The sequence below is a fragment of the Propithecus coquereli genome, unplaced genomic scaffold, assembly GCF_000956105.1.
Source record: "Propithecus coquereli isolate 6110/MARCELLA unplaced genomic scaffold, Pcoq_1.0 Scaffold757, whole genome shotgun sequence".
Taxonomy (NCBI): Eukaryota; Metazoa; Chordata; class Mammalia; order Primates; family Indriidae; genus Propithecus; species Propithecus coquereli.
The window spans coordinates 212036-223561 of NW_012153696.1; positions in this window are offsets into that span (position 1 = coordinate 212036).

Below are 11526 nucleotides of genomic sequence, written 5' to 3' on the forward strand. Positions count from 1 at the left end.
CCTGGGCTGCCCACCTGGGACACAGCCTGGCTCAGCCCGCGGTATCCCCCAGCCACTCCCAGGCCCCAGCTCTGGATCCAGACGTCCATGAGCCCGGCCCCTGCCCCGGCCCCGGCCCCGGCCAGGCGCTCTCGGGCTCCCAGGAGCACCGGGTGGGAAATCAGAGCCCGACTCCGACAGGGCCCGGACAGGCGACGGCCCCCACTATACAACTGGCATGTGGACGGCGCCCTCCCAAGGCTCCCCATCCGTGTCTCCAGTCCCTCCCCAAACTGCTGGGAGGTGGGCGTTTTCCCTCTCCGACGGGTGAGGAAACCAGGCACGGAAGCAGCGTGACCTGCCCGGTCCCACTGCCGGCCGGCCAGCGCCGGGAGAGGGGCCAGGCCGGGTCCTGACCTAGACAACTGTCTCCTAACAGGGCCGGGCGAGCGGGGGTCTGCGCTCGGCCGCAGCGTCAGCACACACAAAGATGCCGCTGCAGACGGACAGTCACGCACAGCGAGCGCCCCTGCAAAGGGGACACGCGGCCAAGTGAATCTGGAACCGAAACTGGGACTGACACCCAAACTCACGGTGATGCTGGTGCCTCGAGCAAAACATGGGCACCGTCTGCCACTCTCAGGGGCAGCAGACCGCAGGGCTCCACGCGTGAGCCTGGGGACCCCGACAAGCTGCTCCAGGCCACTGCCCCCTGTGCCTCAGTTTCCTCCTGTGTAGGCGGAGAGCGCTTCCGCAGAGGGTGGTCACGTGGGGCAGAAACGGCCCCTGGGGAGCTGAGCCGTCAGGGTCGCCTCCCAGCAAAGGTTTCTCCCTGCAGGAGTCCAGGCAAGAGGGGCAGGGGCATCCACCTGGCACTTTACTCCACCTCACGCTCCAGGCGCCTGTTACTTCCTCCAGGAAGCCCCCTCGGCCCCTCGCCTCCACCACGCCCTCCCAGCAGGCCCAGGGGTGGGGAGCGCCTGCCTTCTTCCAACCCTCTGAAGACTGTGAACATCATTACAGCAGGGACCCTGTCCATCTGACACATTTGTCCCCTGAACAGGAGCTCAGCAGTGGCTCACTGGGTCAGCACCCTATAAGGAGACACTTCTATTACTCTCATTTCACAGATGAGGAAACTGAGGCCCAGAAGGCTTAAGTAACTTGCCTTAGTTCACACAGAGCGAGGCTTTGGACCTGGAGCCCACACACCTAAGCACAACAGCACGGACAGCAACTGGGACCTTCTCCCTGGTCGCGAAGGCACCCGGCAAGCGACCCCCACGTTCAGGGGTACGCAGACTGTGCACCCCAAGGACATGGAGCCCAGGTGGGATCCAGGTCAGATGCGGAGGCTGCCAAGGACTCCTCCTGCCACTCACTCAGCCCCCACCCACCACAAGCACTGGGCAGAGGTCCACACACTCACTCAAATCCCAAAAGATCCTCGCTTCCATTTCACAGATGCGGAAACTGAGGCCAGGCAACTGAGATGGGTGTCCACAGCTCCTACTGGTAAGAGGGACTCACCCTGCACCCCTGCCTATCTCCCTTCAGTTGGTCGGAGGCAGAGCAGGGTCCTCCCCGCACCTGTCCACCAAATCCCCCAGGAGTGCTGGGGGTGGGGGCTGCTCTGAACTCCGGGGACGCCAGCGGGTTCGCGTAGTTCCTGCAACGAGCTCCTGGGAAGGCCATTCTGTGTCCCTCCCGGCGCCTTTCAAACTCTCGGGGCCCCCGGAGTCCCTCGGCTCAGTCTAAACCCGACTCCGACTCCGGCTGCAAAGTTTCCCTCCAGGGAGAGGAAGCCGGGCGGGGGCGGCTGGGCCGGGTCGCGGGCTTGTGTCCCCGGCGCCTGGCCCAGCCCCGCGCTTCCGCAGCCGGGCGCCGGGAGCCCAGGGTCGCCAAGCTGTCGCGACCCCGGGGCGGGGCGGGGCTTGCGGGAAAAACGGAGGAGAGGCGCCCCCCCCACGCCTACCGCCCCTCCCCCGGCTCACCCGCCGCCCCCCTCGCGTCCCGGGCTCACCTGCGCCGGGCTCCCTGTGCCCGGGCTCACCTGCGCGCAGGGCGCAGCAGCGGAGCGACGCTGGCGGCCAGGCGCGGCGGGTGCAGCCTCGGCGGCCTCTGGCCCGGCCTCGGGTCCCTCCCGGCCCCGCCCCCCCACTTCCTGCGCAGCGGGCGGCGCGCGGGTCCCGGGCCGCGGCGGGCGGGGGCGGGGCGCGCGGGCACCTGGCCGCGCCACCTGCGTCACACGCCCCACCTGGGCCGGCCGGCGCCCACGTGACCGGCCGGACCGGCCCCCGCCTCCCGATCCCGCGGGAGTCGCCCCGCGCGGTTCCCCGCGCCTCCCCGCCCCCGCGCCTGCGGTGACCCGCGGGGGCTTCGCCTGCCTGGCGCGGGGGCCAGAGTGCCTCGTCTCCTTCCAGGCCCGGCTCCACTGCCGCCTCCTCCAGGAAGCCTTCCCGGAAGGAGACCAGCCCTGCCTGGTAGTTGCTGCCTAAAGGCCCCACCTTCTGGACTCTTGGCGCCCAGAGGCTACAGGGAAGCCCAGGAGCTCGCGAAGCACCCTGGCCACCTTCCCGGTGCACGGGAGTTACCATGTCCCGTCCTGCAAAGGCAGGCGCGTGCTGGCGCGCACAAGCCCGCGCATGTGTGTGTGTGGAGGGGGGGGAGCAGGGCGGTGTAGCGGGGACCAGGTGTCCCAGGGTAGAGGCTGCGGGGGCACCACAGCTGGAGGATTCAGGAATGGGGCTCTCTGGTGCTGCGAGCGGCTGGGCGGGGTTTGCTTCCACCCCAGGTTGGGCCAACCTTGCCATCCTACCTGCCCTGTATCACCCACCACCCCCAGTTCCCAGCCCCACGGCGCCGACACCAGCCCGGGTGGCAACAGCAGACTCATGCTCACAGCATGCATGTCCCTGCTCAAGAACAGCCCATAGCTCCCAGCGGCCTCCATCAAGGGGACCAGCCTCAACTTCCCACAAAACCCACCCTCCTTGCCCACACCCAGCTTCCGCCTCTCCTGGCATGATCTGGGGGAGCTCTGCATGACTGTTCCCCGCCGTCCCTCCTCTCTTCTCTGCAGGGGAGGACACGGGCCGCCCAGGTGCCTGAACAGCCTCCCTGTGGAGGAGCATCCTCCTGCCCACTGAGTCAGTCCTCTTGGCCAGTGGGCCACAGCTGCGTGCAGAACCCTGGGCAAAGCTTCGGGAGCCTTGGCAGGTTCCCGCCAGGCATCCTGGTCCTTGCTGTGAAGTTACAGCTGAGGGCAGTGCCACGGACGGGGGTGCAGTGCCACGGACGGGGTACAGTGCGACGTGAGGAAGTCAGTGCTTCTGCCCCTAGAAAGGGCCACGAACCTGAGACCCAGAGGGCAAGCAGGAGTTAGCTTTCCAAAAGGGGACAGAAGACGTTCCAGGCACTGTCACAGCAGGTGCAAAGGCCCCGAGGTCGGAGGGAACATGGCCAGAGCTTGAAAGGGCCAGAGAGAGCCCAGGAGCAGGACGGGGGCAGACCGGGCAGGTCCCTGGGGCTGGGAAGTGCAGTCTTTACCCTGAGAGCAGCCAGGGGCCTCTCGGGGCTCAAGAGAAGTGTGATCGGCTTCGGTGGTCCTGCCAGCTGGGGAGAGAGTGGAGTAGAGGGGCTGGGACAGCCACCTCGACCCCCGACCCAGCCTGTCATCCTGCCTCTGCCTGGGCATTTGGGGGCTCACCACCTCCCAAGTCAGGCCACGACATTGTCCCGTTACCACAATCTTTATCGCTGTCCCTGTGACATTGAGTCCAGATTGTTCACCATTCCCAAGATGCTTCAGTCCACCAAAATCTCCCTCCACGTGGTCATCAGGACAGACCCAGAACCCCCCTAGGACAAGACAAGGGGGACGAACACTCACCTCCTCTCTTCTGGGTACTCTGCCTCTGTTAATGCAGCCTCTTCTGCTGCGGCTTCTATGTGCATCCATCCCGCAGCACAAAGCCCAGGGCCCTGCACGTGGCAGGTGTTCCGCAAGTGCCTGGTGATTCCCTCATGTGACCTGAATTCCCAGGACTCAGCCTGGGAGGTGCTGCCTGCGCCCACCTGTTCTGACCTGTCTCCATGGTCCCCTTTTCGGGAGGCCTGTTGCCAAGGCTTCCATTTGTTGAGCTTCCACCAGAGTCCTCTCACTGACCCGGGCCTCAGTACAGTGGGCAGGGCACCGGGTGCCAGCCTGTGGGCACTGTCACCCCCGGCTGGTTGGCCACTGGAGCCTGCTGCTCTTCGCTGGGCCGGGTGGTGCTGCAGGCTTTGGGGGCTCCAGCTTGGCATGTTTTGGGGCATCACGGTTAGAGGGGCAGCCCCACCTGGCGCTCCTGCCCCCCACCCCTGCACCAGCTCCCTTACTGGTACCCCAACTTCGGCCCTGCTGCCCCGGGGTCGGGAAGCGCCCCTCTGTGTGCAGTGGCCATCAGTCCCCCTGGAGGGATAGGGGAGGAGCTAAAAGCTGAGCCCTGTGGGCTGTGGCCTGGGCCGGGGCCACCTGGGTGGCAGGTCCCATCCAGGCAGCAACTGAGAAAGGCGAGTGGCTGCTGCCCCCCTGAGGCCACTGTTGGTACTGCATGCCCAGCCTGCCGGAGGGCCTGGAGCGCTTGACTAATGGAGAAACTGAAGCCTCGCCCCAGGCCACTCAGCAGGACCCAGATTCCCAACCCCCACCCAGTGCTTTCCTGTAAAACCCTCTTTCAGAATCTGCCTTGGTCACTGCAGGGTTAACCCCCACCCACCCCTTCTGTCCAGCCCCTGTGCTGGCCCCTCCAGCCACCCCAAGCCTGGCTGTGCCTCCGAACTGGGAGGCTTTGGGGTGCCCGTCTCCCCACCTCCTGCTGGCTCACCGTGGACCCAGAGGACACTCAGTGCATGGCTGGGACATGTCCATGCGCGAGTGACGTGACCCAGAGCAAGTGGCGGACCTCTCTGTGTCCGCACTCGGCTGCAGGTGGGGGTTTGATGGTGACACAGAAGACAGCCCAGGACAGGGTGCAGCACAGGCTGGGAGGAACAGCAGCAAGCTCAGAAGGCACCAGAAAGAGAGAAGGAGCCCAGGGAGGATCTGCCACAGGGGCGGGTCCGGGGGCCCTCTGCACCTGCGTGCTGGGACCAAGAGCCCACAGCCCTTCAGGGAGGCCCAGACTCCTCCTCTGCCCAGGGCCTCCGTGGGGCCATGCCCCTGCCTGAGGCTCGGCTCGTGGAGCTCCACGAGCAAGCCCTGCAGGTGCCCAGCATCCTGCTTCGTAAACAAGCACCCTGAGGCACACAGGGTTTGACCCCCGCCTTTGCACTTGCTGTCTGTCTGCGACACTCCTGCCCAGAGGGCTGCCGGGATGCTCACCTGGTCCTTCTCCCCCAGGCCTTTCCTGACATCCTACGAGGGCAGGAAAGGCCCCTCCCACTCAGTACTTGTGGCCCCTGTGGTGGGTGGATCGGTGTCCCCCTAAATATGTCCTAGCCCTAAGCCCCAGGGCCCGGGGCGTTGCAGGTATGAGCAGGCTGGGTTTGCGCGGGATTAGGTGGGGCCCAATCAGGTGACTGGTGTCCTTACAAGGCCAGGGAAATTTGGACACAGAGACAGAGGGACGCGGGGGGAGGACGGCCATGTGGGAAGACACAGAGATTGGAGCGATGCGGCCACGAGCCAGGAAAGCCGCGAGTGCTGCCACTGCCGGCAGCTGGAGGAGGTGAGGAAGGATCCTCCCCTGGCGCCCCTGGGGAGCACGGCCTGTGGTCACCTGGATACGGACTCTGGGCTCCAGACTGAGAGGTCTTGCGGGCACAGCTGAGGCAGAGCTGTGCCGTCGGCCAGGGCTCCTCGCGTCCCTGCCCCCACGGCTGGTGGGAGGTCCACCGCTGAGAACCGGGCAGCGGGAGCCCAGAGGAGCAATGTGGCCGCCTGGGCTCCTCCCTCTGCCTGCCCCATGAGGCCTTGGAGGTGACACCACTGTCTCGTCATGCAGCCCCAAGGACTCTGGCAGGCTGGGGAGGGCCCTGGGGTCGGGACTGCACAGAGATGCTCACCTGTGGAAGGGAGGACGTGGCTAGGCTGTGTGCGGCCTGCTCTGGGGCTGTCCCACTGTGGTCCCCGGAGGGAGAGGCTGTGGACCCCCAACCTTAGCCGCGACTGGGAACTGCCTGTGGAGTGGCCTGTGCCAGTATCTGCAGGAACAGTTCCCTTTCGAGTGGCGTCCTGTGCACCTGTAGATCTCGCTTTGAGTCTTCCAAGCTTTTGCTCAACACCTGGGGCCACAGCACAGAGAGGCGGCACCTGTGGCCAGCGGCTCCTGAGCAGGCCTCTGGCCCGACCCTCTCCGCCGAGGCTGCAGGGCTGCCCCCACCCCCCCGCTGGGCAGTGGGCAGTGCCCGTCTGCCGGCCCCCACCTCCACCCCAGGGACACAGGAAGGTGAGGGCGGGAGGGGAGGGAACAGTGTCCCTCTGTCCTTCTGAGGCCCTCGCACAGGCTGACCTATTACTGTGGGCTGCTGGGTGCCCTCCCAGCCCACGGGCCGTGGCAAAGGCTCCCGTTGACGTGGGTGATGCGGTGGCTGCGAGTGGGATGGAGGACAGAGACCCCTCTGTGCTGGGCGAGGGGAGGCCCAGGGCCGGGTGGGGCCCGCAGGTGGGCGGGGGAGGGGCCTGCTGCCTCTGGCCCCCTGGGTGGCCTTGCCGAGCAGGAGGTTGGGTTTAGGGAGCAGAGGCCACTCCTCCTTGTACCCTAAGATGGCAAATGGCCTCTACCTCCTGGTCGGCACCTACTGTGTGCCAGGCTCGTGCTGCGCTCTGCACCGTCTCACCGAATTCTCACAGAAACTCCCTCAGGTGTCCTTGTCCCCATTTAACTGAGAGGAGAAATGTTTTCCTGTTGTCACCTGCTTAGTAAGTGGCCTAGCCACTTGGATTAGAACCCAGGTGGGTCTGACGCCAAAGCCCAGGATCCCTAGTGGTAACCGGGGACGATCTGAGGTGTGCAGTGAAGTACATAGAATGAAAAATAAGTAAATAAATAGATCAACGTGTCTCCCCCCAACTGGGAATTTAAAACATTACAGGTATTTTGGCCGTGATGAAGTAGCTGGCACCAGACTTTTCTTCTCACCATAAACAACTAGAAAACTGAACAAAATTTACAAGAAACAACTGTTTCTAGACATTGGACAACAGGTAGCAGGGACAGAAGCAAATGAGCCTTTTGGCCAAGAGAGCCCGGGTCTCAGCTGTGGGGATGGGCGTGGGAGCCAGGGGAGGCCGGAGGAGCAGGTGGGCCGAGGTGCTCCAGCGTCCTCACAGGGGTCCACACGTGTGTTTGGGCAGATTGTGAGCTGGACATAAGCAGAGTGAGATTCCATGAACCAGGGACCAGCAGCCACCAAGGAGCAAGCGCTGTGAGCAGAGCAAGTCCCAGAGTTCACTCGGGGCCAGGAGGCGCTTGACATCCAGCCACCCAGAAGAGACCCCGCTGACCGCCGAGAGCGTCAGCACAGACCGCAGAAGGCCGTGTTCCAGGTGAAGGGCTAAAGTAGTCCCAGAGTGATGGTTCCTCTGGACGTGACCTGCCAAAGGTTCAAAACAAGCCTCCAAAGGACCAGGCTGATCCACGAGTAAATTACGTGCTTGTCAGCACAAAACCCAATTTTTCGAAAAGAAGGCCAACAAAATCCAGAAACATTGAACATTTACAACCTCCAGCACCCAACACCAAATTACTAGACGTATGAAGAAGCGGGGACGTGTGACCCCATAACCAGGAGAAGAATCAATCAATAGAAACAGACCCAGAAATGACACAGATGAGCCATTGAAAACAATTATTACAAATGCGTCCCAGGACTTGAAAGAAACCACGATCATAATCAAAGGACCGGCGGGAAGTACGATAATGAACGAAACGGAAATTCTAAGCATGGAAATACACAGTGTATGAAACGCAAGCTCCACCGGGGCACTGACCGCGGATGAAACACAGCGGGAGGAAAGGCCTGCGAGCTTGAAGCCAGGACGGCGCGGGTCGCCCAGTGGAAGCGCAGAGAGCAAAGCCCGGGTGACCTGGGAGACGGCGTCGAGCAGCTTAATGATATGCGTAGCTGGAGGCCCGGAAAGCAGTGAGGGGGAGAATAGACGTTTAAAGAAATAATGGCCGAAAATGTTCCAGGTGTGGTGACAATCCACAGATCCACAGAGCCGGGAATTGAAGCCGCATCCGTGCAAAGCGAACCACAGCAAGGCAGCTGGTTACCGGACGGCGGGAAACCAGTGCCAGGGAGGGACAGTCTTCAGGGGACAAAGGCGAGAATAGCTGCCGCTTGTCGTGGGAAACACGGAGAGCCGGGGGCACCGGGGCAACGTCTCTGAAGTGCGGAGAGAACACAAAAGTGTCGACGAAGACGTCCATTTCTGGTGAAAATATCCTTCAAAAATGAAAGTAAAACGAAGACATTTTAAGACAAAAGCTGAGCGAACTCATCACGGATAGACTACGCCACAGGAAACGTCACAAGAATTGTTTCAGGTTAAAAGCCGCAGACGTAAATTCAGGTCGGCACCCGGAGGAGCAGCCCGCTGGAAACTGCAGATATGTGGATAAATACGAGAGACTTTTCTTCTGTGCTTTACAAATTCTTCAAAAGATAATAGAATATTTAAAACGAAAATAATGACAGTGCATTATGAAATTTATAACATGTAAAAAATGTTACAATAAAAGCACAAAAGACAGGAGAAGAGAATAGAAATACACTATTGGAAAGTTTACATATTTTACATACAATGGTATAATATCACTTAAAGAGACAATGAAAAATTAAAGGTAAGTACCAAAACCCTAGGACACTAAGAACGAAGATGAGGAGCTCTAACTAATAAGCCAAGAGAGAAGACAAAATGGAATAATGGAAAATATTAACCCAAAAGAAGGCAGGAAAAGAGAAAAAAGACAAAGAACAGATGCAACAAATAGAAAACAAATAGCAGGATGGTAGCCTGCATCCAACAATATCAATAATTATATTAACTGTCAATGGATTAAACGCACCAATTAAAAGCTAGAGATTATCCGACTGGGGAAAAAGCAAGACCCAACTGTATGATGCTTCTTAGATGTGGTGATTCAAATGTGGGACACAGCTAGGATAAGAGCAAAAGGACGGTAAAAGATAACCACCCAAACACTAGTCACAGGAAGCGGGAATGGCTGTACTGATAACAGCAAACTAGATTTCAGAGCAAGACTATTGCCATCAGGAAAAGGGACACACCACAGTGATAAAGGATTCAGTTGATCGAGGAGACCATCCTAAGTGCGTGTGCACATAACGGAGGTTCAAATACACACAAGGACAAACGACCTTCCCCTGAAAGGAAAAGGGGACAGATCCACAATGACAGTCGGGGGTCTCAATACTTCTCTGAACGACCGATGGAACAGAAGATAGAAAAATCAATAAGGTCGTAAAAGACGTGAACGACACTCTTAGCCAACTTGCCCTGATTGGCATTCAGAGAGCACCGCCCCCAACAATTGTGGAGCTCACGTTCTTTTCAAGTGCACGGGAAATAGTCACCCAGCTTGGCCACGTGCTGGGCCACGGACCAAGCTGCCACACGCTTCACGTGATTGAAATCACACAGAGCGTGTTTTCTGACTGCAACACAATTCAATTATAAACCAATAACAAAAGGTTATCTAGAAAATTCCCAAATATTTGAAAATTAAACAACGTACTTTTAAGCAGCCTAAAAATCCGAGTAGAAATCTCAGGAGACATTAGAAAATACTTTGAACTGAATTATGAATATAGTGAAAATGCAAAATGTCAAAATGTGTGAGATGCACCTAAAGCAGTGCTCAGAGGGAAATTTATAGCTTAAATGTTTATAGTAGAGAAGAAGACATGTTTAAAATCAGTGATCTTAGCTTTTATCTTTAAATGCTAAAAAAAGTCAGTACAAATTAAAGCTAAAGTAAGTGAAAGAAAATAATAAATGGGTGGGAATTGGTGCAACAGAAAGTAAACAATAAAGAAAACCCAAAAAACAAAAGGCTGTTGTTTGGAAAGATCAGTAAAATTGATAACCATAGATTGCTCAGGACAGGAAGAGACAAGACTCAAATTACCAATGTCAGGAACTCCTGACCTCACAGATATTAAGGCGATGGGAAAACAATATGAATAACCTTTCGCAGACAGATTCAGCAACTTAGGTAGAAAGGCCAAGTTCCTCGAAAGATACAAAGTATCAAAACTGGCACAAGAACAAATAGAAAAATTTATACAGCATTGTATCTATTGAAGAAATAGAATTCTTAATTTAAACACAGAAACCTTTTCACAAAGAAAACTCTAGGCTCTGACGTTGAATTCAGTCAAATATTCAGTCAAAAGGAAGAAACAGTACTACCCTTACCTAGATAGGCTCTATCAGAAACTTGAGAAAGAGGGAACATTTTTCAAACCAGTTTATGAGGTTGGCATTATTCTAATATTAATACTAAAGATATCACAAGAAAATAAAACTGCAGATCCATGTCCCTCATGGAAACTGGTACGGAAGTGTTTTATTATACAAACTATTAACAAACCGAATCCAGCCATGTGTGTAATGGATACTGTATCATCATCAAGTGGGATTTATTTTAGAAACAAAGTTATTTAATATTTGAAAATCCCTCAGTGTAATTCTCCACACTAACAGAATAAAGGAGGAAGATCACATTATCTTTTCAGTAGGCGAAGAAAGAGCATTTGACCCAACGCAACACCTGTTAGAATAAAATCTCAGTGATCGGAACCGGAGGGACCTTGTTCGCCCGGATCGAGGGCGTCTGCCGCTAACGCGGACCTCGCGGCGCAGACCTGCGGCTTTCTGCCTTTGCTGGGACAGGGAGCAGCGCAGGCTCATCGTTCCACTCCGCGCTGGTCCCACGGGTGCCCGGGGCAAGAAGCAGCAGTGAAGTGCAAACAGGAGGGAAGGAACAAGTGAGATGCACTCTGTCCCTCCTTTTCCGGCAGATGACCCGCATGTGTGTTTGAAGGACCCTCAAGCCTCTCCACACACTGCAGGTAAACTTGAGGCCCCTCCCCCAGCCGCTCGCCCCTTTCTTCCTGGAGGGGACCACGGCTCTGAACTCGGCAGCCCCCATCCACACCTGTTTGTTCGTCTGCTGCGTGTGTGTGTAGCCGTCCCGGTCCACAGTGCTGCTCTTGCATTTTTTTTTTTATTATAAATTACTTTTATTTCTCCTTTCTATTCAACTAGCACAACATGTTGACTTTAAAATTGTGGATATGCTCTATGATCTATGAATTTCATTTCAGGATCCAGAAAAGCTCCTAGATTTGTTGAGATCCTATAACATCATATGAGAGTTGTAATTCTTGAGGGTTTCTTTTTTTTTTTTTACTATTTTCCTGTGATGTCTTTAGTCCGCTTCTTTCCAAATTCATACACACCATGAGAAAACTTAAAATTTGGTTGATTCATCTTGTTCTCAGTGCTGTTTTGAGAGCTGGCTGCAGGCGATA